The sequence below is a fragment of the Stenella coeruleoalba genome, assembly GCF_951394435.1.
Source record: "Stenella coeruleoalba genome assembly, chromosome: 1".
NCBI classification, from domain to species: domain Eukaryota; kingdom Metazoa; phylum Chordata; class Mammalia; order Artiodactyla; family Delphinidae; genus Stenella; species Stenella coeruleoalba.
In genome coordinates this window covers 137,614,135-137,639,481 of record NC_137169.1, presented here as the reverse complement: position 1 = coordinate 137,639,481, position 25,347 = coordinate 137,614,135, and the positions used below count along the sequence as shown (strand labels likewise).

Sequence of the window (25,347 nt, the reverse complement as noted above, 5' to 3'; positions counted from 1 at the left end):
ATTGAGGGAAACAAGGCTTCTGCCTAATTCCAAACCCTCATCTACACGAGTGAACGTGATCATCCTTAAGGCAGAGCAGGTGGGCACTGTACTGCCTTGACGGAAAACACCTGGCCAGGTATCCCAGCGACTGCGGGGAGGGAGCCCTGGTTGCTGGGAAGCCCAGAGCCCAATCAGGCGGGGAGTTCAAAGGGGAACTGAGGGTCGCCAATTTGCATCTGACGCTTCACAGTGATTTTCACTTACCCAACGGAGAGTATTTCCCCTCCGGCAAAACGCGAGCGTACTCGACTTCCGTTTCAGGGAGGGGCCGCGCAGGCTCGCCAGGGTTTGCCCCATAAGAGACTCCTTGGAGCCGTGATTTCGCGAGAAGTCCCAGCGCTGATCCGGCAGCAGGTCTAAATGAGGCCTGTCGGTTGTCGGTTTGCAGCTGCAGCCTCAGAATGATTTTCGGCGTGTTGGCGGCCTCCACCGTGGAGGCTCTGCCGGTGTTTGGAGCCTCAACCTGGCTCCACAGGCCTGGAGAGCTCCGCTGCCCGAGGACCGCTAACCAGGTAAGTCCTGCGGATGCGCGTGCAGGACAGGGTAGCTAGGGACCTTTTAGAAGGTAAAAGTCAAGGGAAAAGGGGTCACAGGAACAGGCTCTTGGGGGACAAGAGGAGAGATGGTCGCCATTTTTTCTCTGCCGCTTCAGAGAGATTTTCCTTGGGTGGACTCCCTCCACTCTGGAGTCTGTGCTGGAGTTTGGGCCGCGACCTGACTTCAGAAGCTGGAGGGCTCGGGGTGCCCTTGGCCTGCCGAAGGGGTGCTACTGCCCCTGAGCGTGCAGAGCAGGTTAGGGCGCCAGAACCTGGAACAGGGCAAACGTAGGGAGACGCTGGCTCCCAGGAGCGGGCTCTCGGGAACAAGGTGCACGTGTAGCCACAAGCGCTAACCTACCCAGTGGGGCCTATTCCTCTGAAAGGCAAAACGCAAGGGAACTCGACTTCTTTGCCAGGGCAGAGTCGGCCTTCGCTCCACCTGCTTGAAGGGCCCGGGTGCCAAAGGCCTCCAGGAGGGGTGTGTACTGCGCATGCGTTTGCAGCTCATTTCGGGGTACCCAGGGACTTGGAACAGAACAAGTGTCAGGAGCTGCGTCAGTAGTGGGCATTTGCTGGAAAAGAGGTGTAACCCTAATCGAAAAGCCTAACCTACCCAATGGGGAATGCTTCCCCGGAAGCAATAACGCAAGGTTCCTCCACTGCCCTGAAAGGGCTGGGGCGGGCGTGCTGGCCCGCACCTGGGAGCCATTCAGGCAGCAAGTCCAAGTGGGGACTTAGGGCTGCTAATTTGCATCTGCCGCCTCAGCGAGCGCTCCCTCCACCCTGCAGGCTGTGCAGGTGTGGGCCGGGACCTGGCTCTGCAGGCCTAGTTCAGGGCTACATCATCCAGGGACTGCTGAAGGGGCGTGTACTGTGCGTGAGCATGCAGTGCGGTTGTGGGAAACCCGGGACTTGCAAAGGCAGGGAGATGCCAGGTCACCGAAGCAATCCCTTGGGGGACAAGGCATATGCCTAATCACAAGACCTAATTTACCCGTGGGGACTATTCCCCCTGAAGGAGAAAGGGAAGATTGCTTTACTGCCTTTGCAGTGGCGGGCTGGCGGGCGGGCCGTGATATTCCATTAGATGCTCCTGGTTGCTGGAGAAGCTTGGGACCTGCTCAGGCAGCAAGTCCAAGTAGGGATGACGGTGGGCAATTTGTTACTTGTGCTTCCGAGTGATTTTCGCGGTCTGGGCTCTCTTACCGTAGAGGGTGTGTAAATTTGGGGGCCGGGCCCTCTTTCTACAGGCCTGGAGGGCCCCGGCTGCCTAAAAGCTGCTGAAGGGGGTGCGTACAGCATATGTGCGTGCAGCGCAGTTCAGGGTGGCCAGCGACCTGGAACAGGTCTCCAGTTTGCAGCTGCCGACTCAAAGTGATTTTTGTAGGGTGGGTGCCCTCCATCTTGGATGCTCTGCAGGTGTTTGGAGCCTGGACTTAGCTGCCCAGGGCCCTCAGTTCGCATGAGTGGCGGTCAGGGAAGCCAGGCATCTAGAACAAGGCGAGGACTGACTGTAGCCCGTTTGCGGATGCCACTTTGCAACCATTGGAGGGAGTTGGCTCCCTTCTCTCTTGAGGCTGTGCAAGAGGTTGGAGCCTGGTTGCCCAGTGTGTGCTGTGTCTGCCTGTGCCAGACAGTTCAGGGCAGCCAGGGACCTGGAACAGGGCAAAGGTCAGGAGTGCTCAGGTCAGAGGAGCACGATCTGGGGGAACAAGGTGGCTCTCTAATTCTGAGCCCTAACCTATGCAAATGGGCATGTTGACCTCGAAGGCAGAGCTTAGGGATTCTGTACTGCCTTGCCAGGTTTCGTGGGGCAGATTGGGTTGGTTATTTCCCATAAGAGAAATGTGGGAGTCCTGGTTGCTGGACAGTCTGGTTGCCTGCACCTTGATGTTGGGGGTCTAACTGCTCTGGTGGCCTAGTGAAGCTCTCCATGTAAGGGTAAGAGGATCCGACCCTGATACCTATACAGGGCCAGGGCCCATTCAGGTGTGGTGAGTTTTTTTTAACTTGTTCATTTCCTGTGAGATATGCTGTTTGTGTTTTCCAGTATCCATTTCGTCATGTTTAAGTAGCAAGAACCCAACTTCCAAACATATCTCACACATATACCCCAAATTGCCCTGACAGCCTTTAGATGCTGTATGTTGCCAGCTTCCAAGTCAGTAGGTCATTACTGGAAATAGCACATGTGCTACTCTGCAGTTTTAATTTTCTCACAAAATTCAACACAATCAAAGCCTAATTCTTAAAAATGAGTTATTGGCAACACAGTGCATGTTATCTTTGTGTGAATTATAGCAGCTTTTGTTAATTGCCTAAAATCTGCAAACCTGTGGGAAACATTTTCAATAAACTGATTTTTCCAGATGTTACCTCAGTAATAAGGTAGTCAGTGGTGATTAACAAGTGCCCCTTCTTTTGATTTTGTTCCCTTGTATTAAAAAAACCTGAAGACAATCAAGAGAAATCTCAAAACTACATCCATCAAAATATCACAGTAAGAATACCAACCAGGGCTGAGGTCTGAACTTGTTCTTACCTTAACTTCCACTGTTGAGACTCTTTCATTTGCGAATGACAGGAACAGAATTTATATAAAGTAAGCAAATAAATCTTAGGGCTGTGCAACTGGGATTTTTAAAGGAGATTTTGTTTAATTGGAGTATAGTTGGTTTACAGTGTTAATTCCTGCTATACAACAAAGTGATTCATTTATATATATTCTTTTTATATTCTTTTCCATTATGGTTTATTACAGGATATTGAATATAGTTCCCTGTGCTATACAATAGGACCTTGTTTATCCATTCTATATATAATAGTTGGCACCTGCTAACCCCAAACTCCCACTCCATCCCTCCCCACCTCCCCTCCCCCTTGGCAACCACCCACAAGTCTGTTCTCTGTGTCTGAGTCTGTTTCGTAGTTTCATTTGTGTCATATTTTAGATTCCACATATAAGTGATATCATATGGTGTTGGTTTTTCTCTTTCTGACTTCATTTAATATGATAATGTCTAGTTCCATCTATGTTGCTGCAAATGGCATTATTTCATTCTTTTTTATGGCTGAGTAGTATTCCATTGTATATATGTACCACATCTTCTTTATCCATTCATCTGTTGATGGACATTTAGGTTGTTTCCATGTCTTGGCTATTGTGAACAGCACTACTATGAACATAGGGGTGCATGTATCTTTTTGAATTAGTTTTCTCTGGATATATGCCCAGGAGTGGGATTGCTGGATCATATGGTAATTCTGTTTTTAACAAATGGGAATTAATACAGTTTCAGGTTTGGTTGGATCAGAGATGTGAAGGAAGTCAGAATATGTCACCCCAAAGTATTCCTCTTTGACATAAAACTATTTTGAACAGCAAACCCAGGAAAAGCTCCCCCTTTTCTGCAGGAAATAAATTCTCCTTTTACTGGGGACACATTTATCAGCCCAGAGACCTTCCGGCGGAATCAGCAAACAAACCTTCCTTTAGTAGTTGCTCCCATGTATTTATCTCCCTTCAGTATGCCACCCTTGGAAGCCTGAAACTGCTGTGCTTTGTCCTGTCATTTCTCTATAAAGTGTTGTTCTGTGTTAAGGATGTTATGTGAGCTGGAATCTAAGCAGCACTTTGAGTTACTTTTCCTTTAGTTTTCTTCCACGTGATAGGCACAGCTGCGTGTTGATACACTGCTTGCTCTTCTCTTGTTAATGTCTTTTTGTTAAGTTCCAGCTGAACACTGAAGCAGGGTAAAATTTTGTCTCCCCTACATACCTTTCTCCCCCTTGGTCTCTTGGTTCTTATCTTTCCTTGGAATCTTTCTCATGTTTTCCTTTTAGTTGGCAAAGAGCTAGCCTCAGACTAGCCCTGCCCACATCATTCCTATAACTCGTGGACCTAGACAAGGAACGATTATCTTTCTCCTTGATTCCACATATCAACTTTCAGGGCTGAACCCTGAAGTCCAAGTTGTATATGCCCACTTAGGATGTGGGCCAAGGTGGGGTTAGTGTTCCTGAGCATCTGAAATATGCCAGGTATTGCCCCAGGTACCGGCAATGTGATGTGAACAAGAGAAATGCAGCCCCTACTCTCCTGAGGTTTACGTCCTGGTGGGGGTGATGGGACATAAACTAAACAACCAGCCAACCAATTTCCAAGAACAATAATAATTTTATATCATAAATGTGCTTTGAAGGAAATTAAAGCAAGTAAAAGGGCTGAAAGATCATGTGGTATTTCGGTGGTGGTATCGGTGCCTAATTTTAGATCGTGGGGTCAGGAGAGAACTTGGTGAAGAGGTGACATCTGAGTAGCAACAGAGCACGGCTTCACATACTGTGGTGTGACTTTTTGTTTACTCTGGGTGAAAAGCCAGGAGGGAGACATTTGTCCCCTGGGCTCTCGAGAATATACATTGTAAGAAATCTCCCAGACATGTAGGGTTGGGTGTATAAAAAGACAGAGGAACTTCCCTGGGACTTCCCTGGACTTCCCAGTGGTTAAGAATCCTCCTGCCAGCGCAGGGGACACGGGTTCGAGCCCTGGTCCGGGAAGATCCTACATGCCACGAAGCAACTAAGCCCGTGCGCCACAACCACTGAAGCCAGCGTGCCACACCTACTGAGGCTGTGCTCTAGAGCCCGTGCTCGGCAACAAGAGAAGCTACGGCAACAAGAAGCCCATGCACCACAAGGAAGAGTAGCCCACCACTCGCCGCAACTAGAGAAAGCCCTCATGCAGCAATGAAGACCCAACATAGCCAAAAATAAATAAAATATAAATAAATTTATAAAGACAGAGTCTTTATAAACTCTGTTTAAAAAAAAAGACAGAGTCAGATGTAGGAAGGACTATTTCTTCTTCTTGGAGATGTAGCACCTTACTCAAGACACGTGGCTTCTCTAGATGGAAGGGTGTATGAGTCCCAAGGTCTTTTTCAGCTCTAAATTCAATGATTCTGAAGTCATTCTACAAGTAATTCATTTTCATATTTTCCTTTAACATTCAATAATGTTGGAATGAATGATGCAAGCAGGACAAAATTGAATTGTAGAATCATCATTTAAATTCGCCAGTTTTTAGAAGGACATTATAAATAACCTTACCTAAAAAAAGATAAAGTTCTATTCATTAATGACTTTGTGTCAATATTTGTAAATTCTATTAAATAACTTTAAAAATGCCTAGCTACTTTCTAGCTTCCAAGCAACTGTGATTAGCTTAACATCTTTTTGATCAGTAAACAGCCTCTAAGTATAGTTGCTATAACCTTGGCAGCCAGTAGAACAAATATGTAAAGAAAAACAGTTGTAAGTATTATATTTTGTGCCTATACCTATTAGTACTACATGATTTAATGAGACTAAAAGAACTCCCCAGAGAAATGTTACCTATAAGAAATGCTTCCTTTTTTACTTTTTAATATTTTATTGATTTACAGTGTTTCACATTTACAGCAAAGTGATTCAGTTACATATATGTGTGTGTGTATATACATATATGTTTTTTCAGATTCTTTTCCATTATAGGTTATTACAAGATACTGAATATAGTTCCCTGTGCTATACACTAGGTCCTTGTTTATTTTATATGTAGTAGTGTGCATCTGTTAATCCCCAATTCCCAATTTATCCCTGCCCCCCTTTCCCTTTTGGTAACCATAAATTTGGTTTCTTTGTCTGTGAATCTATTTCTTTTGTAAATAAGTCCATTTGTATCATATTTTAGATTGTACATGTGATATGCTATGATGTTTGTCTTTCTCTGACTTACCTCACTTAGTATGATAATCTCTAGGTCCATCCATGTTGCTGCAAATGGCATTATTTCATTCTTTCTTATGGCTGAGTAATATTCCATCGTATACATTGTACCATATCTTTATCCACTCATCTGTCGATGGACATTTAGGTTGCTTCCATGTCTTGGCCCTTGTAAATAGTGCTGCAGTGAACATTGGGGTGCATGAGAAGCTCTTCCTTTTATTGACCAATCATGCTTACAAAATAATGATAATAATCTCTAAATAATTATTGTGTTAAGTAATAACAACAACAATAGTAGTAGCTAACACTATATGTCAGGCACTTTTCTAGAAGCTTTACATGTTTAGTTTACTCTCAGCAACCCTATGAAATGCTGCTATTAACCTACTTTTCAGATGAGGGAATTGAAAGGTGGAGGGGCACTTGCCCTAGTTCACACCTGGTTGATAGCAGAGCAGGGTTTCAAATCCAGGTGTTCGCGATCTTCATTTAAGTTCTTAACCACATATGATACTTTAGATATGTTTTAAAACTGAATGGGAAATGTTATTTTGTCTGGGGTGGCAAATTATATTCAGAGACTGAGATTGTCTTTGCCATAGGTTGTCTGTGCCGTAGGTTGACATAGCATAGGCTCGGTCATTCCTAGTAGAATCAGGAATTCTACTAATTTCACAAGCCAGTAGCATGCAGGATAATATCTCTTACTAAGCCAATAAAGAAATAACATACTCTTATACTAATCAAACAGGGAAATGATGGTTCTAGGACAATGTGAATGTTTTAAAGTAACAATGTAAACGTAACACAAGTAACAAATATGGAGACACGGGGGCAGGTGGAAAGGGTGCGACACATTAGGGGTGAATGTTTTCATGCTTCATAGAGGGGCCTTCAATACAAGATTGAAATTTTAAGGCTTCATGTTAAAATGGTATCTTTGGAATGATTCTATTTTGATAAAACTTTTTAATCCTTCTATCTGTGTTTATATTCTGCATGTATGCTTAGAAGTATATTTGGAATGACATTAACCCAATGTTCATGATGGTTATTTCTGGGTGTTAGGATTTCAGCTGATTTGTTTTTATACTTGATTTTTGCCCTATTTTCATTATCTGACATACAAATATACATACACACATACATGAATATGTGTGTGTGCATTATAAAAACAATGCCATACTTTAAAAAAAAGACTGAAAGTAAATATGGAAAGTTGTCTTAAAAAAAAAAAAGTACTCCACACCAATACTAGATTAATCACACTATTGTTCCACGTCAGGGGAAGAGGAAAATAATTAAAGTCCAGATTTAATTGAGATGTATCTTTGGCGAGCTGATGTCCAGCTGCTAGCACAAAAGTGCAAGTCCTTTGTTGCTAGGGAATGAAGATGCCAGTGTTGGCAGGCAAGATGCTCTCCTTGGGCTGCTGCATGGCTTTTACCACTACCTGGCAAAGAGTCGTCTTGCCCAGGCAGGAGCTAATGCCCCAAGGTCTTTGGATCAGCAAACCCGGATGGAACACTTTTGGGTTGCTGGTGAAACCTCTTGGCATTTGGAGCTTAATGTCCCCCAGCCATAGTTGCACCCCTACGTGTTCTTGTCCATACGTGCCCATCAGTGCTGACCTGCTCAGTACTTGACCACAGGTGTAGGCGGTAACAGCCTGACACAGCTTCCTCAATGTAAACAACTTCACTCAGAACAAAACGACTTCATTCTTAGATTAAAAAAAAATCAACCCCCCAAACAAGTAGATTTGAAATAATATAAACCAATATTCAACAGTGTTTAAATCTAGTTTAGGAAAAATTGGGCCATAAGTGACATTTACATACTGCCATTTTCTCTTTTCATCTCTACTCAGTTGCCCACTGCCCATTTCCCTCCTGTAACTCCCAGGGCTCTTTTGCTGTGTTCTGTCACCCTTAAAATGTGTGAACCCACAAAGAAGCTAGTATTAGTTGATTGTAATTTAGTATCACTTTAAGTAAATGGTTTGCATCTTTCAGGGGGACTTAAAATTTATACTATATCTTATGTAAGAACAAAAGGCTTTTTTTCTGCTAAAGGGATTTCAAATTGAAGCCAGGGCATGGGAGAGAGATTTGGAGGGTCAGATTGCTTCTGCAGTATGGTTTCAGAGCTTGGAAGTCCATCTTCTACCCTACCTACGTAAATTGTTTCCCAGTATTTGACACTGTAGGAAAGGGTATTTAAGCTAATTATATTAAATATGCAAAAGTATGGACGGGCAAAGGCTGGCACCATTACTTCGACATCGTTCCCCAGGACGATTTTAGACTGCAATGCATATCGAAAGGTCTTTGAAAAGAATTGGAAGAAAATGAAATAAAATTCTAATAGTTCAGTGGCCTTCTATTGTGATGAGACATAAAACCTTTTGCTCACGAAACAAGAGGGCTAAACACCTCGCCTCCTAGATAAGTGTTTCTGGTTAAATTGATTGTTGGTCAGTCAAATTTCCTTTCCCTGAGCAATTGTGTAGGTGCCTCGGATCTCCCCAGCTCCTATCCCACCTGAAGGGCAGGAGGGGCGATGTTGAGTTTAGACCACCCCTCAGACAGTTAAGAACCCCTCAGTCATTGCTTTTTTTTTTTTTTTTTTTGCTGTGCGCGGGCCTCTCACAGCTGTGGCCCCTCCCGCTGCGGAGCACAGGCTTAGCGGCCATGGCTCACGGGCCCAGGCGCTCCGCGGCATGTGGGATCCTCACGGACCGGGGCACGGACTCTCAATCAGTGCGCCACCAGGGAAGCCCTGCCTGTGTATTTTCTATGTATTTTGCTTCCTTTATCTTTCGAACGCCATGTGCCTATCCAGGTGACCGTGTTTTCTAGTGGGGAGCCGTTGCCTCAGATGCTGAACTTTGGGGGAAATCAGAGGCAAGCAGAATTGGCAGAGCTTCCACCCTCTCTCTTTTCCCAGTCCTTTTTTTCCTTTTATGATTCTTCTTTCAGTCCTTCTCTCCCGTCTTCCTTCCCTTTGACCTCCCTCTCTTCCTAACTAGTGCTCTGGAGCCCAGCTGCCTCCCTTTGAATTCTGGCTCTTATGCCTTCTTGTTGGGTGCCCTCGGGCAAGTTCCTGAACTTTCTCAGTATTTACCTCACAGGGTAGGTGAAAATATTAAAAGAATTTAAAAAGCGTAAAGCGCGTCAGATAACGCCTGACGCATAGTAAGTAGTCAAGTGTTAATCATTCTCATCAACATCACGATTACTGTTCCCTTCCATAAACATTTACTGAGTCTTACCTATGTTTTAAATGCTGTGCTAAATGAGCAAATGAACAAAATATTTCAGTTGAGAGCTCTTGGACTCAATGCCGAGTCCCCCAAGTCACACTGTCTATTTCCTTAGAGCATCTTTACTCTTTTCCATGTCAAATCATACCTGTTCTGTTTTCTCATTCCTTAGAGAATCTCATTGCCAAGTGGCAGTAGGTGGTAAAAATGTTAGTTTGAATCCAGTAAATATGGGTATGTTTCCAGAAGGCTTTCAAAGAACCAACCTTGGGCTTCCCTGGTGGCGCAGTGGTTGAGAGTCCGCCTGCCGATGCAGGGGGCGCGGGTTCGTGCTCCGGTCCGGGAGGATCCCACATGCCGCGGAGTGGCTGGGCCCGTGAGCCATGGCCGCTGAGCCTGCGCGTCCGGAGCCTGTGCTCCGCAGTGGGAGAGGCCACAACGGTGAGAGGCCCGCGTACGCAAAAAAACCAAAAAAACCAAAAACAAAGAACCAACCTTGTGGTCGTAGTTTCAGATGTCACAGCTACTGTACTTTTAGGACTTAATTTTATTCATGTTGGCCACTCAGTGACACTCAAGTCACATCCTAGTCTATTAATTATTTTGCTTGCACATTTGGACAGCTCTTGCTGCTAACTTACTTTTTCTTTGGCCGTGCTCTGCGGCATGTGGGATCTTAGTTCCCTGACCAGGGATCAAACCTGTAGCCCCTGCAGTGGAAGCACAGAGTCTTAACCACTGGATCGCCAGGGAAGTCCCCCTGCTAACTTTCTTTTGTAATTGACATAAAGCAGATAATATTGAGGAAGAAGGAGATGTTCTCTACTTGCTTTTCATGGTCTTTTCAACTCTCCGAGGTTCCCAACATTGTTTTTTGATACATTTTTTTTTGTTTAGAATTTGAGGGTTCATTTTAATTCCTACTAAATAATAGGTCTTGCCACCATGCTTCAAACCCTTTTTATCAGATTAATGAAAAAGAAAGTTTGTAATCCTAGGGCCATTTTCTGTGTCCTTTGTTAGGTTATTTATAATTCCCATGGTAAAAATGATCACAATTACTGGTCTTCAGAAAACTACGTATATCTATACTTTACTAGTTCACTTTGGTTGAAGCACTCCCTAAAGGGAAAGTACATATTTTCAATTTTTTCTGTTATTGATTGGTTCATGGATATGCAGTGAGGGTCTGAATGTCCAGTCCACGTTGCAAGATACATGAGACACTCATTGGGTTCATCCCTAGTGATGGCATTTATGCTGGAGGGTTTTCCCCTAACTCTCCTTTTCTTGTCAAACAACAGAATATCCAATTCTGGTCCCTGTTTTACTCAATTCACTAGAAGCAGCATTTAGGGAGGATGACTAATCTGGAAGCCAAAAGAAGCTTGTTCTACTAAACAGAAGCAGCCTCTGATACAAAGTGTAGGGCGAAGTAAGAGGAAGATGACAAAGCCTGCTCTACACTCGTACTCTTGGTTTGAAGGCTGACACTTAGGTGATCTTCCCAGCTTTGGGGCTTCTGCCTGTAAAAATTTTAAACAATTAAAAAAAAACATTACCCTGAAAGTGGGTTATGCAGGCAAGTGGATCTACGTAACACACACACTCTCAGCTGCTCAGTTTAGACGGTGATTTCAGACGCTTCCTGAAATTGTATTACATCCCGTTTCACTGATTTTTTTTTTCCTTCGATTAACAATTCAGTTTTGTGTAACCTGCCAATGAGTCAGAAGTTTCAGCAAGAGAAGGGGCCTGCCAAGATGATGACAAATTACGAGCTATATGCCGATAGGGTCATTGTGGGGATTAAAATGCATAATCCGTAAAAACATTTACAACTGTGTTTGGCATAATTTTAAGCGCTCACTGCTCGTTAGCTCCTAATAGTATTACTACTATTAGGAATTTCTCTGGGCTCATTTTACCCTGTGGCACTGCCTTGCAATTAAAGGGACAAAAACCGATACAAACACAAAGTAAGAGCCTGATTAAAAAATGATGATTTTAATATGGACTTACATTGCTCCCTGGGATATTTAGCAAGTTCTATCAGTAGCATTGGAAAAGTCAATTTTAAATCATTTTGAATTCAATTATACCAGTTTATTATGGTGACTGTGTCAGGCAATCAGGTACGCGTTCTACCTATAATTAACCCCTTTTATAGCTGAGACAACCAAAGCTCAAAGAGCCTTTAACTAAACTTCCCAAGTCACACAGCTAGAGAGTGGGTATTACATTACCACCCTAGTTTACAAAATGTTTTGAAATTAACTCTTTATTGTATTTTGAGTTTCACATTGTCTATTAATTTTCCTCTAGCTACTTCTGTGTGTGGTTTTAACTATTGATGATTTCCTTTAAGTACCTCGTGAATTCACATTGTTTCCCAGGAGTCCAGATTGCCTGTTACTCTTGCTGTTGCGTATTGACAGTTACCTCAGCGGGAGGGGTAACAGTGGTCCCTCACAGGTGTCCACATCTCATCCCTGCAACCTATAACCATGTTACCTGCCAAGGCAAAAGAGATTTTACAGATGTGAAAATTGAAAGAGGGAGGCAGGAGAATCAGATATGAGGACGGATGCAGAGGTCAGAGTGCTGCAGTTGATAGCTTTGAAGAACCGTGAGTCAAGGAATGGAAACCATCTTTAGAAGCTGCAAAAGGCAAGGAAACCAGTTCTCTCCTAGGGCTTCAAGAAGAAACACAGCCCTGCGGACACCTTGGTTTTAGCCCTGTGAGACCCATTCTAGACTTCTGATCTCCAGATCAAGTTTATGTTGTTTGTAGCCGCTCAGTTTATTACAGTGGCAATAGGAACCTTATGTACTCTCTTTGCAGTGTTTACAAAGTATCCCACCTTTTATTTTAATGCTTCTATAAGTTAGGGCAGTTAGCTTTTTATTATTTAGATCAGGTTTCTGACCAAGTTGTTTGCAGTGATACACCTGTATCAACCCTTTTTTATCATTTTTTTTTTTTAATCAGTAAAGACCTTTGGGGTGGGTTGATTCAGTATGTGAGTCTGGGAGAAGGAAGGAAGGGAGATGGCAGCTTGACACACTAGAGATTGTACGGGATCTTGAAGGGAGGAAATGGCTTCAATTTGAGAGTTTCTCAGGAAATCCTGATTAGGCCTGATGAGGGCCTTGTCTCACCCAGTTGAAAATCATTGACCCAATGGGACTAGAGACAATTGAGCAATTCTGTGCTAATTGCAGTTCTAAGAGCTTCATATATTGACTTATTTTTTCCTTATACTGTAACAGCCCTGTGAGGTAGATACTATTGATAATATCTCCTTTTACAAATAAGGAAAGTGACATATAGGGACATAAGTTTTACTTAATTAGACATTTTGCTTATAATAGAATTAATACTGAACTGGTTGCCAAATTGTAAAATACAAAAAAAAATAATCACAGAATTATTATGTTCACATTTTAAGCCTTTAAGCATTTTTTCCCTACCGCTTTGTAATTAACTAGCTGTTGGGTTACTGGTTTGCCATTTAGCAAATAACTGTTAAAGGTAGGTTTAAAAACAGCTGTATTTAAGCACCTTGTCCATCAAGGCATTAAGCAAGAAGCTGCCTTTGCATAAAATGTCCACTGGGTGGCAGTTTTTCATAAAAAGTACACGGCCTTAGATTTCACATCATAGTTTCCCCAGATTTATAAAGACCAAATGAATCATTTATTTTGGGTTGTTAAATAGCTAATTTTGGGGCTTCTTAAAGGGGGGTGCCCTTGTACTGTATTTAATACCCTTTCAAAATAGAAACAGAGCCTTAGCAGCTCCACACATTTGAGATATATATCCCTTTAAGTAAGAACTTACTTTGAAATGCATTTTACACACAAACTAATTATGACATACTTCAGCACTTGAGCCCACGGGCAAACTTGTAAAACTGTTCTTGATTTTTTTTAAATGAAACTATAATGATAAAAAGCCTATATATGGTCTTACATCTAGTAACTTTATACTAGAAAACATAATTTTTTAGGAAAGACTAGCAAAAGATTATACACTATGCGCTTATTTACATTTAACTGCATGAATTTCTTTCCTGCGTGCTTAAAGTTTTCACATTAAGGACAAATTTCCTCCCACTAAGAATTTTCAGGGTTACAATTTGAGGCCAGATCAAAAGTTATTAGCTTGTTTAGTGATGTAATTCAGGAAAAAAAGGTACTTTGAAAACTACTTAGTGTACCTTTAAATACTATTTCTATAAACGTGTGCTTGGTGCCATTGTCAGCAGACGCCCCCTGCCTGCCCCCCATCCGCCACTGTACGGAAGAAGGTGGCCACCAGGGGGCGCTGTACCTGACACCAAGGAGTGCCCACTTCCACCTTCACCTACGCACAGCTTATTAACAAGTAGCTTTGTCCTCCTCCTCTCCTGCTGCTGCTGCTGCTTTAATCGGTTTTCTTTTGGACTGCGTATCAGGTTGTTAGCACAGTAGTCTAGGTGTTTCCAAGACATCACAGACTCTTCTGTCTTTGGTAGATGCTATAAGCTCTGGCTCACTAGCTTTTAACATGTAAATATGCCAATTTGTGAATTTTAACCTCCTTTACAGTGATCAGTTCAGTAGTTTGCCTAATCATGAAAAAGAAAAAAATTCTGCCACTAATTGCCAAAATGCCAAAAATGCCCTAATTTAAATGTCAGTGCCTACACATTTAATGGCTCTTATCTATTGAACTGAATTTGTGAACCTAAATTTTGAGGTACAAATATTCAAATACAGTTGAACTTTGAGCCTATCATAGCACATGTGACACCCAACACAAGTAACATGAAGCCAACCAGAGTATTCTCGACATCCGTTAGCTCTGCCACACAGCTAAAAGGTGAATTCCCCTGTGACAGTTTACTCATATCGGTTTGGACAGTTCTCAAATCTGAAGCTTAAATGTAAACATCAGCACTTTATCTTACTTTATACTGGTACTAAATTTAAGCAGTGTTTTAAGTTGAAATGTCATGATTTCCTTATCAGAAAAAATAAAGGAAATGAAAAAATCAATTACTGATCCCAGTTGACAGAAAACATCATAATCAATTAGGGGGAATATTGAGTATCCATTCAATGTGGAAAATACAGAAGATACTCAACTAATACTCCTCTGCTGGTTGATTGATGGTGCTTCTTTCTGTCCACTAGCCTGAGGCATTTGTGTTTTTTTTTTTTTAAAGTCACTGCAAGGGAAAATGTAAGCAAACAGTGGTAATCGACTCTTCATTTTAAACTTTTAATTTTATATTGGAGTATAGTTGATTAACAATGTTGTGTTAGTTTCAGGTGTACAGCTAAGTGATTCAGTTATACATATGCATGTATCTATTTTTCAAATTCTTTTCCCAATTAGGTTGTTACAGAATACTGAGCAGAGTTCTCTGTGCTATACAGTAGGTCCTTGTTGGTTATCTATCTAATATATAGTAGTGTGTATATTTTAATCCCAAACTCCTAATTTACCCTTGTTTATCTATTTTATATATAGTAGTTTGTATCTCCTAATCCCAAACTCCTAATTTATCCCCCCCGCCCTCCTTTCCCCTTTGGTAACTACACATTTGTTTTCTATGTCTGTGAGTCTATTTCTGTTTTGTATATAGATTCATTTGTATCATTTTTTTTAAGATTCTACATGTAAGCGATATCAGACAATATTTGTCTTTCTCTGTCTGACTCACTTCACTCAGTATGACAATCTCTAGGTCCCTCTGTGTTGCTGCAAATGACATTATTTCATTCTTTTTAATGACTGAGTAGTATTCCATTGTATACATGCACCACATCTTCTTTATCCATTCATCTGTCGATGGACATTTAGGTTGCTTCTATGTCCTGGCTATTGTAAACAGTGCTGCAATGAACATTGGGGTTCATGTATCCTTTCGGACCATGTTTTTCTCCAGATACATGCCCAGGAGTGGGATTGCAGGATAATATGGTAGCTCTATGTTTCCTCAAATTGGCTATCATCAAAAAATCCACAAACAATAAATGCTGGAGAGGGTGTGGAGCGAGGGGAACCCTCCTACACTGTTGGTGGGAAGTACATTGGTACAGCTGCTGTGGAGAACAGTATGGAGGTTCCTTAAAAAAACTAAAAACAGAGTAATCGACTTTTGTTTTTAGCCAACTATGTTGTCTCATTGTCTGGAATCCTAGAAAGTATAGGTTAGCGTTAACTTTAAACACAACTGTGGGAAAACATTTAGTAGAGTCCTTTATGCATTGGGCAGTTGTTGAGTTTTTTGCTATGCTAAGTCTGAGTTGTGCTTTTGCTTTTTTTTTTTAAATTACATGGCTCATTGAATACCATCAAATAACTCACAATTTTTGGCAAAACGACATACACGAACTGGACATCTGGCTAATGAAAGAGGACAAAGTGTAACTGTTAAAATGTATAATGTCCTAAAACTCACAGCAACAAGCATCACAATGCAAAGCAAATATCCAGGTAGACCACTTCGCTCTACAGAATATCTAGGTCTAATTTTCTTTAAATAAAACACTTATGTGTTGTCACTTTTCAAACTCTAAATGAATGCAAGTTCTAAATGTAATTTTATTGCCTAAGTCTTTTCTACTCATGATTTTGAAGTACAGAATAATTAGCATTTTTCATTTTTTATAGCTCCTTGGAGAAGTTAGCACATCATATAATACATGGAAAATACATTTCAGAGAAATCCTCATCAAACTTACTAATACTTAGACTTAATTTTACCCTGCAGACTGGCTATAATAATAATAAAAGTCAGCACCTAAGGCCATATTTTATTTGGTCTAATTATTTTTTTTGCATTCTGTAACTCTCTTCCCTAGTTTTATTGGGTGCTTTGAGCTTTTCTTACCCGTTTGGTGGCTGCGTTGTAGGCCGAGGACTGGGGAGGCCTGGCAGGAGGCAGAGATGGGCTGTCCTTACCCATCTCCTCGGGCAGTGCTTGCTCCCACTCTCCAGACGTGGCAGGAACATTACACAGAAACGACTGTCAGAGGCAGGATTCTGTTTCTTCCCTCAGGATTTAATGGAGAAGGTTAGTACGTATTCTGTAGTTCCACAGCTCCAGGATGGAAAGCAAATGACAGAACCCCCAGTATTGTCTGTTGGTCCACTCTGATGTTCCAGCGCAGGATCAAAAGCATGAAATCAGATGTCCCCCGCCAAGTAATGAAGAATTAATGAAACTTACTACATTTGAATTATTTTTATTTATTTATGTATTTTTTGCGGTACGCGGGCCTCTCACTGTCGTGGCCTCTCCCGTTGCAGAGCACAGGCTCCGGACGCGCAGGCTCAGCGGCCGTGGTTCCCATGGCTCACGGGCCCAGCCGCTCCGTGGCACGTGGGATCCTCCCGGACCGGGGCACAAACCCGTGTCCCCTGCATCGGCAGGCGGACTCTCAACCACTGCGCCCCCAGGGAAGCCCCCCATTTGAATTTTTTTAACTTGTGTTTAGAATCACCATGCAGTGTGACTGTTGCTCCAAACCCACAACATTTTATCTTCAAATGTGTGTATAAAATGCCACATAACACTAGAAAATAACTGATTATTCCATTTTCGTAAGAGCTCAGTTGAGGGCCAACCCTCCTGAGGCAAAATCAATATGCAAAGCACAAACTTGGTTCACACGTTTTATTTATACAGTCTTTGTTAACCTCATTCTCGTTTATGCATCTAGCTGTCTGGATACTACAGAGGTAGAATATCTTTGGATGTTGTACTGGAAAAAAGCAAAAATGTTGGAGAAAGGCCAACCGTGGTTAAATCCTGCCTCTTTCACCTGTTTAACTATGTGATCTTGGGCAAGTTGCTTGAATTCTTTTAACTTTTTTCCTAATCTGTAAAATGGGCTCAACAAAACCTACCTTATGAAATTGTTGTGAGAATTAAGTAAGAGTAGATATTAAGTTCCTATATGGTATATACTCAACAAGGTAGTTTTTTCTTTTATATAGTTAACTCCACTCATTAAAAATAGTGATACACATACAATTATACATTAAGCAGAGAATCTCAGAATGGAAGTAAGCCTTTAATATTTTCTAATCAACTTCCATCTCAGTTTTCGCTGTAACATTATTGGAAATTTGTGTGCAGACATCAGGGGGTCCCTGGATAGCATATTGTCAATGGTATTTTCATCTGGAAGACTCAAACTGGTTTAAACAAAAAGAAATAGCACATTATGAAAAGTTCATTGGTCAGGCAGTTTGGTTAATTTAACAGCTCAGGACCCAGACTTTTCCCCATCTCCACTTTGACTTCCTTGGCCTGTGGATTTTACTCTGACCCATGATCTCAAGATAGTTCAGCTGTGCTCAGCATCACAGGCAAACAGTGACTACAGCTGGAAGAAAAAGACCTTTTCTCAATGTCTGTTAACTTACTAATTTAAGAATGAGGAATTCATTCCTGGAAACCCCCCTCGTCTAGATTCCCTCTCATTCTGACTGGCTGAAATATCCATTTCCAAATCAATTACTTGCAAAACAAACAAACAAAAAATCAAATGAGTTTACTGTGACTATTGAGAATAATCATGTGGAGAGAAAGACTGATGATGAGTCAAACTTATTATTTCGCTGCTTTTCAAAGCAGCTCCCTGTCAAAGAGTTTGCTAGTTGTCACCAACTTGTCCTCCTTTGTTCCAGTTAAGACAAGCAAAAGGTCCTTTAGAAAGGCAAGGTCAGCTTTGAATGATTGTTGTAAAGGTTCTGTAATGAAGCAGCACACAGGTGTCATGGTGCGCAGCCCAGACATCCTAATAAAGGGTGGTTCGCGTCGGTGCTGACCTTGTGATTTACTCTTAATTTCTTAAGTTTCATCAGTGAGCTCCCTCAACTTTAATTCAGAGAAAAATTCAGAAAGTTGCTAGAGTGAATTTTGGGTCTTATCTTTCCATTGAACCTTAACACATTATCTTCAAAATTATCTTTGGATCTTCTAATCATTTTTTGTGATGCGTAGGGGAAAGGGTAGTAAGTGAGAATTTAGGTATTAAAGAGGCAGCTTTATTTTTCGGGTAGACAGTGGTGGGCAGCAGGGTGTGCTTACTGTTCCTTTTCTGCTGGGGTGTGGTACAGCCCAATCCTGTTCTGTTTCCTGGCAAAGGCAGCCCTTAACCGAAAAAAGACATCATCACTTACACTTTCTTTTTAAAATTGAAGTTTAGTTGATTTACAGTGGTGTTAATTACTGCTGTACAGCAAGATGACTCATTTATATATATATAAATAATAATATAGTATTTTTCATATTTTTTTCCATTGTTGTTTATCACAGGGTATTGACTATAGTTCCCTGTGCTATACAGCAGGACCTTGTTGTTTATCCGTTCTACATATACCAGTTTGCATCTGCTAATCCCAAACTCCCACTCCATCCCTCCCCCACCCCCCTCCCCCTTGGCAACCGCCAATCTATTCTCTATGTCTGTGAGTCTGTTTCTGTCTCATAGGTAGTTTCATTTGTGTCATATTTTAGATTCCACATATAAGTGATATCATATGGTATTTCCCTTTCTTTTTCTGACTTCACTTAGTATGATCTCTAGGTCCATCCATGTTGCTGCAAATGGCATTGTTTCATTCTTTTTTATGGCTGAGTAATATTCCATTGTATATATGTACCACATCTTCTTTATCCATTCATGTGTTGATGGACATTTCGGTTGTTCCTATGTCTTGGCTGTTGTGGCTGCTATGAACATAGGGGTGCATGTATCTTTTTGAATTAGAGTTTTGTGTGGATATATGCCCAGGAGTGGGATTGCAGGAACATATGGTAGTTCTATTTTTAGTTTTCTGAGGAACCTCCTTACTGTCTTCCACAGTGGCTGCACCAACTTACATTCCCACCAACAGTGCAGGGAGGCTTCCGTTTTCTCCACACCCTCTCCAGCGTTTGTTAATTGTAGACTTTTTAATGATGGCCATTCTGACTGGCAGTGTGGCATCGCTTACGCTTGAATGAAAGAATTACTGCACTCTGATGTGAGTCTGTACTCGGGCTGTGAAATAGATGGAGGAATGAAGAGGCGGATTCTGCTGTTTGCTGTTTCTAAACAGAAAAAAAAAAAAAAAAACAGGAAGAAAATATTACTTGAAGGACAATTATATGTGGACTGTTTTCCCTGTAAAGTTATTTTAAAATGGTAGTGATAATACTGGTTATTATAATATCAGGAAATAGAAGGCTTCCATTCATAATTGCATAAATTCCTGAAAGAAGGGCCCACTTAAAATATTCACCTATATTTATATATTGTTTCCAAATACTAGTGTCCTGATTGTCTTTAAAGCAAAAGGTACCCCAAACACTGTACTTCCTTCATCAGAATGGCCCGTTGACGGCAGATATGCGTATTTTGCTCAGTTAGTCAGTGGAGTGCGTGCTGGTGGGGTTTTCATCCCCCAGTTTTCTTGCTTTACAACAATATGAAGTGACCCAGATTCCTGGTTAAATCAAGTGCCTGAACTTTCTCTCCAAGTCTTTTCTACCCACATTGTTGATTGAGTGAAGGAAAGACCTAACGAGGAGATAAGAGAGGTTAGGCAGTGCTTATTAGACAAATACATGGCAGTAGCATTTATTTAACAAATGCTTCCCCGACAATATAAAGTTTGCACACAAAGTGAGACCATGGATATCTTCACTAATTACATGCCACTATTTAAAAAAACCCGCATAATTTAAAATGATGTGAAATAAGACCTTCTGTGTTAAGTGCCTGCATTCACGCTGGGTGTCAAGAATTGCGAAGGGGTTGAAATGTCACCCTCCTTACAGTAAACAAGTAGCCTACCACTGTTTCCTAGGCGTGGGATGAATACACGAGACTGCTGGGGGAGAGACGAAGGATGTTATTACTCAGGGCACAGCCTGAGCATCACCTATCCTTGGGTTCCCCCTGACCTCCGATTCCATGCGGTGGTGATGGTGATACTTGGCAGACTCAGGGGGACGCTGTGCCGTCCGTCTGTGCCACCCTGAAGAGAACCAAGCTTAGGAAATTCCCAGCGTTATAAGGGGCCACTCACCAACCCACCGATCCTTTGCCCTGAAGGGAGGCTACATTTTTACTCTGGTCATCAGGAGACACGTGTCCTCCATCCCAGAGGGAAATACTCTATTTTTTCAAGGCTGTTTGCTCTACAGACATTCTTCAAAAGATAGTCTGGAATAAAAGCTGTCACAGGGTGTGTGAAAATGGACAGACCCATGGAGAATTGTCGCCTAACACTGTATTACACGTCTGTATGTGGTATGTATGGTGTGTGTGTGATACATATGTATACCATTTAAGTCTCTCAATAATTCTGTAAAGACAGCTCATAATTCTTGTTTTAGATGTAAAGAGGCACTACCAGCTAAGCACCATGCCTGATGTCACAGAGATTGTAAGGGACAAATGTGGATATTCAATCCTTTGTTCTGCTCAACAGCCCATAATCTTTCTGATCAACCAATACACCAACTGCCGTGAAAAACACAGATGTACATATGTCTTCTGTGACACCGAGTTCTAGAAAGAAGTCCCTTTGGCTTTTTATATTACTTCTAGTAGAATTAAAGAAATACCCATGGTGCTGCTGTCCTCATAATTGGACTTATTATAAATTGTATCCTGTGCAGTACCATTCAAACAGGTATGTAAAATGGTGGTCAGTGAAACAGTATGTTTTTTTTCCCCCTTCAATCAAACCAGTTGCTCAATGTAATTATTATCTTGGAAGGTATAGTTAAAGAGATGTTGAATTAAATTGAGCTTTTGAAAATTGCTCACCTCATGATTCCTTCTGATTACATTGTGGCATAATTCCACCAAATTTCAATATGTAATTTAGGGATAATGTATAATTGGTACTGGAATCATTGCAGCTTCTCCACATTTAAATGAGAGGCCACTTTTATTAGTAATAACTATAATAACTCTGCTAAATAGGTTCTGTGACTTAGTCACTCATTAGGAAATTATTTCTCAGCAGGAACATGTTACCTTTATATATTTAATACAGATTTTAAGTAGGAAATTTATTAGCAATGGAAGTGTTTGCGGGGAGATAGTTTTTACAAATACTATATTTGGGTGCTAATCAATTATTTCCTGTGGTGTTAAACTCAACAGTTTATTTTTCATTAAGTTTTATTTTTAAAAAACTTTATATTCACTTGAGACATTTAAAAAATAAGCAATGATGTTTAGACCCTGCTATCAAAATGCCAGAGAGGTGACAAGACGCCCTCCAATTTTATCACACAGTGTTTGGTTGATACCTTTTATTGGGGAAAAACATTTTTGTATTAAAAAAAATTACAGGGACTTCCCTGGTGGTCCAGTGGTTCAGACTCCCCACTGCAGGGGGTGTGAGTTTGATCCCTGGTTGGGGAACTAAGATCCCACATGCCACATGGTGTGGCCAAGAAAAATTTTAAAAATTTTAACAAAAATTACTACAAAATATGTAGCTAGACACTGGAATCCATCATATACTAAGCTAAATGATGAGTACTCTAAAAGGAGTCTCTCCAGTGAAATGAATTTGGAGAAAAGCTGGTTAAGTTTTTACAGGAATTATACTGCATATTAAACAATGGCGCTGAGAGGTCCTGCTCAGAAATTTGTTTTCTCATCATCTTTGAAATGTGTTTCATCACAGAGCCCTTTCACTTTGTAAGCCTCTCGGTATTTGAGGAAGTCCTGAACACTCTTTAATGATCTTTTTATCCCACTAGAATGACAGGGATCATAACCTTAGTTGTTTTGGGGTTCTCACGTTATTGGATAAAACTTTCTTCAGTCAAAAAAATTCAATGAGTTTCTATCCGTTCCCAGGCCTCATGTGGACTTGAGGAGGGATGTGAAAAGATCATTATAGCAGGTGGAAGAGGTGACCTAGGACCCTGACAGATTCAGAAAGTGCTAGATTGATGCCAGGGAATGAACGATGGGGATTTCTTGGTCATTGCCTCTAAGCTGTGTCTTGATTTCCTTATCTTTAAAATAAGAATAATGCCTTCTTGGTGTGTTTACTATAGATATTTGTAAAAGCATCTACTTTGGAATATTCGATAAATGGCAGCTATTATAATTACTCATTATTTCAGCTCTTAAAAAGTGACTCTGGAAGTTACATAACATGGAAACATGGAGTAATTTTTTTCCCCTAAAGGTTACCTTCTTCTTAGGATTTCGTAATACTTGTATGAAGCAGTGTACATAACTCATCTAGCACTGTATCTAGCATGCAGTACGATACACGTGTACTTGACTTTCCTTGGAAATTAGCACTGAATTGCGTTACATTTTGCTCAGTAAATTCAGCAATGTTTTTGAGCTACCATGGGGCAGACACTTCTCTAGTCGCTACAGATACATCAGTAAATAGAAAGCAACAAAGTCCCTACTTTCATACAGCTTATGTTTTCAATTGTAAGCTAGTTCTTACACTTGTAGTAAAAGCAAAGAAAATTACAGAAAATTAGAAAAGCATCTTGACAATAGCATGTGAGAAAGGCTTACATTCAATTGCCCTAGGAATAAGCAAGCCTTCCTGTTAAAAGCAGCTTGATTAATTTCTTGACAGAGACAGTGTGCTTTGGTGTGGCAGATTATCCGCAAGAATGCTCTCACGGCTCTGAGCTGCTGACTTTAAGATGGAATGTTTTTATATTTGTAAATGACTAGCTACTTATTTTTCCACCTAACTCTGCAGACATATTTTTATTTGATCTTTAAATCTCTTCTTAGATGATAGACTATGTAAGGCTCATTCCGCTTTGCAGATTTGAACCGCTCGGCTTAGAGAGGGGCTCCCTGAGTTCACCGAGACAAGCAGCTCTGTAGAGCAGAGGGAGAACAGAAACCAGATCTGACTCCTGATGGAAGGGAAAGTGATAATCTTGCCCCTGACAGACAGTTACAGCAGAGGATGACTGAGGCTGCCTTTCAGCATGCATACGGTCTAAACATTCTTCAGAAATCATTTTTCCCTGAAAAGAGATAATTACATGTAAAGTGAAACCTTGAGGATGAGAAACAGGTTAAGGTTGTATCGCCTTTGGTTTTATGTTACTAATTATTCTAAATATAGTTTGCAACTTTACATGTTTTGAGTGAACTCTAACAATTTGTTAATTTTTTCCTATACCATGAAGGAGGGCTACTAGATACATCACAAATATGGGTAAGCCCTGGGTTTGGAATGGCATTCACACAGGAAAGGAATTACTCAGCTACAATGCTGGTTAGGAAAATCAACTTGGTAACGTTTCTCATTTGTATAATGTGACCCCTCTTTGTGAAGTATAGTGGTTACAGCGCCTGTGGGTGGACTCAGGACTGGGCTCAAGTCCTGCCTCTACTAATGGACATTATTTCACATCCTTAAGCCTCATTATTCTCGGTGTATAGTAGACATACAGTGATGTCTACTTCATGGCATAATTTTAAGGTTTAAATGAGATAATGTATTTACCTGATAATTAGTGGTCACTCAGTCAAATATTAACTGTTAATATACCGCTTTGAGGTTAATTGTTCAACTTATGTTCAACAAAATTACCAATCTGTTAGACATCCCATTCTAAGTTACTCTGCTCAGAAATTTACCTTGAAGGCGTTTAGTGCTTATGGAAATCTCAAATACTGATAATTTTAAGAAACTGAAAAAGAATTGTGTAAGACAGATAAAGAGGTGACACGCAGCCAGGAAAGGATAAGTCCATTGTGAACATGACTTCTTATATTTGTCTCATATTTATAAGTTTGATTTTATACTCATATGAGTAAGTTCTCGAAGTTTGTTTTTCATAGGTCCTCTTAAGAAGAATTTATGCCATCAATGAGAATGACAGTTAAGCAGAACATTCCATTTCCGATTTGTCTTAACAGTCTTAATTTAATTCCTAAGGAGGTAGAAGTAGGAAGAAAAGAGAATCTGTAGAATGCTCCATGACTGTTTTTAGGCCTGAGCATGAAGGAAAGATACGTGTTATCCTGAGGATGCTACAGTGGCAAAGTATGGGATCCTAGTTGACAGCTTTGGTGAGGAAATTACCCTGATGACTCCTTGTCAAAAGATAAGGCATTGACTCAGCAATCCCACTCCTGGGCATATACCCTGAGAAAACCATAATTCAAAAAGAGCCATGGACCACAGTGTTCACTGCAGCACTATTTACAGTAGCCAGGACATGGAAGCAGCCTAAGTGTCCATTGACAGATGAATGGATAAAGAAGATGTGGCACATATATACAATGGAATATTACTCAGCCATAAAAAGAAACGAAGTTGAGTTATTTGTAGTGAGGTGGATGGACCTAGAGTCTGTCATACAGGGTGAAGTAAGTCAGAAAGAGGAAACCAAATACTGTATGCTAACACATATACGTGGAATCTAAAAAAAAAAAAAAGGTTCTGACGAACCTAGGGGCAGGACAGGAATAAAGACGCAGATGTAGAGAATGGACTTGAGGACACGGGGAGGGGGAAGGGTAAGCTGGGACGAAGTGAGAGAGTGGCGTGGACATATATACACCATCTAATGTAAAATAGATAGCTAGTGGGAAGCAGCCGCATAGTAAGGGAGATCAGCTCGGTGCTTTGTGACCACCTGGAGAGGTGGGATAGGGAGGGTGGGAGGGAGGGAGATGCAAGAGGGAAGAGATATGGGGACATATGTGTAT

The 25,347-nt window shown here is 41.2% G+C and overlaps 1 long non-coding RNA gene across 1 annotated transcript in view; it reads left to right on the top strand.

The window, feature by feature from the left end:
* Positions 1-308: 308 nt before the first annotated feature.
* Positions 309-25,347, top strand: part of LOC307198306 — a 529,500-nt gene continuing 504,461 nt past the window's right edge. Inside the window, exon 1 of the long non-coding RNA XR_013831609.1 lies at positions 309-554. This is a non-coding gene — a long non-coding RNA (uncharacterized lncRNA). The remainder of the gene's footprint in view (positions 555-25,347) is intronic.